Source organism: Pollachius pollachius (genome assembly GCF_949987615.1).
Source record: "Pollachius pollachius genome assembly, chromosome: 14".
NCBI classification, from domain to species: domain Eukaryota; kingdom Metazoa; phylum Chordata; class Actinopteri; order Gadiformes; family Gadidae; genus Pollachius; species Pollachius pollachius.
The window spans coordinates 6377730-6380229 of record NC_136947.1 but is presented as its reverse complement, the minus strand read 5'-3'; positions in this window follow the sequence as shown (position 1 = coordinate 6380229).

Below are 2500 nucleotides of genomic sequence, written 5' to 3'. Positions count from 1 at the left end.
GGACAACTTGTTGCCCTTATGACACATCATTATTTTCCATAATATACCAATTTACAACACAAGCCTGTGCGCCGAATGGGGGGATAGATTTGTCCATGTAGATACATGTGAATGCTGGGAACAATATACACACTGTAAAGAAGGAATCTAATGCGGATGGATTTATAAAATAAGCCGTTCAAGGACTTGCGTGCACCAGTGGGCTTCCTCTCCCTGAATCGAGTGCAGACCATAACTTGTGATCTGTTAAATCCTCACGACGCACCACTCCTTCCTCACACTCATGTTCTCTTTCTCTCTCTCTCCTTCTCTCTCCTGCTCTCCCTCCCTCTCTCTCACTCCCTTTCTCTCCCTCTTTCGCTGTTCTCCTCCTTCTCTCTAGCTCTTTCTCTCTCTCCCACTGGCTATCTCCCTCTCTTTCCCTCTATCTCTCTCACTCTCTCCCACCTCCCTCCCTCTCTCTCTCAGTTTCTCTCCCACCTCCCTCTCTTTCTCTGTCCATCTCTCTCAGTCTCTCTCCCACCTCCCTCTCTCTCTCTGTCCATCTCTCTTTCTCTCTCCCAACTCCCTGTCTCTCTCTGTCCATCTCTCAGTCTCTCTCCCACCTCCCTCTCTCTCTCTGTCCATCTCTCTCAGTCTCTCTCCCACCTCCCTCTCTCTCTCTGTCCATCTCTCTGTCTCTCTCCCAACTCCCTCTCTGTCCATCTCTCAGTTTCTCTCCCACCTCCCTCTCTCTCTCTGTCCATCTCTCTGTCTCTCTCCCAACTCCCTCTCTCTCTCTGTCCATCTCTCTGTCTCTCTCCCAACTCCCTCTCTCTCTCTGTCCATCTCTCAGTTTCTCTCCCACCTCCCTCTCTCTCTCTGTCCATCTCTCTGTCTCTCTCCCACCTCTCTCTCTCTCTCTCTCTCTGTCCATCTCTCAGTCTCTCTCCCAACTCCCTCTCTCTCTCTGTCCATCTCTCTGTCTCTCTCCCAACTCCCTCTCTCTCTCTGTCCATCTCTCAGTCTCTCTCCCGCCTCCCTCTCTCTCTCTCTGTCCATCTCTCTGTCTCTCTCCCACCTCCCTCTCTCTCTCTGTCCATCTCTCTCAGTCTCTCTCCCACCTCCCTCTCTCTCTCTGTCCATCTCTCTGTCTCTCTTCCAACTCCCTCTCTCTCTCTGTCCATCTCTCTGTCTCTCTCCCACCTCTCTCTCCCTCTCTCTCTCTGTCCATCTCTCTGTCTCTCTCCCACCTCTCTCTCTCTCTGTCCATCTCTCAGTTTCTCTCCCACCTCCCTCTCTCTCTCTGTCCATCTCTCAGTCTCTCTCCCGCCTCCCTCTCTCTCTGTCCATCTCTCTGTCTCTCTCCCAACTCCCTCTCTCTCTGTCCATCTCTCAGTTTCTCTCCCACCTCCCTCTCTCGCTCTGTCCATCTCTCTGTCTCTCTCCCACTTCCCTCTCTCTCTCTGTCCATCTCTCAGTCTCTCTCCCGCCCCCCTCTCTCTCTCTGTCCATCTCTCTGTCTCTCTCCCAACTCCCTCTCTCTCTCTGTCCATCTCTCAGTCTCTCTCCCGCCTCCCTCTCTCTCTCTGTCCATCTCTCTGTCTCTCTCCCAACTCCCTCTCTCTCTCTGTCCATCTTTCAGTCTCTCTCTCGCCTCCCTCTCTCTCCATCTCTCTGTCTCTCTCCCAACTCCCTCTCTCTCTCTCTGTCCATCTCTCTCAGTCTCTCTCCCACCTCCCTCTCTCTCTCTGTCCATCTCTCTGTCTCTCTCCCAACTCCCTCTCTGTCCATCTCTCAGTTTCTCTCCCACCTCCCTCTCTCTCTCTGTCCATCTCTCTGTCTCTCTCCCACCTCCCTCTCTCTCTCTGTCCATCTCTCAGTCTCTCTCCCGCCTCCCTCTCTCTCTCTGTCCATCTCTCTGTCTCTCTCCCAACTCCCTCTCTCTCTCTGTCCATCTCTCAGTTTCTCTCCCACCTCCCTCTATCTCTCTGTCCATCTCTCTGTCTCTCTCCCAACTCCCTCTCTCTCTCTGTCCATCTCTCAGTCTCTCTCCCGCCTCCCTCTCTCTCTCTGTCCATCTCTCTGTCTCTCTCCCAACTCCCTCTCTCTCTCTCTGTCCATCTCTCTGTCTCTCTCCCACCTCCCTCTCTCTCTCTGTCCATCTCTCTCAGTCTCTCTCCCACCTCCCTCTCTCTCTCTGTCCATCTCTCTGTCTCTCTCCCAACTCCCTCTCTGTCCATCTCTCAGTTTCTCTCCCACCTCCCTCTCTCTCTCTGTCCATCTCTCTGTCTCTCTCCCACCTCCCTCTCTCTCTCTGTCCATCTCTCAGTCTCTTTCCCGCCTCCCTCTCTCTCTCTGTCCATCTCTCTGTCTCTCTCCCAACTCCCTCTCTCTCTCTGTCCATCTCTCAGTTTCTCTCCCACCTCCCTCTCTCTCTCTGTCCATCTCTCTGTCTCTCTCCCACCTCTCTCTCTCTCTCTCTCTGTCCATCTCTCAGTCTCTCTCCCGCCTCCCTCTC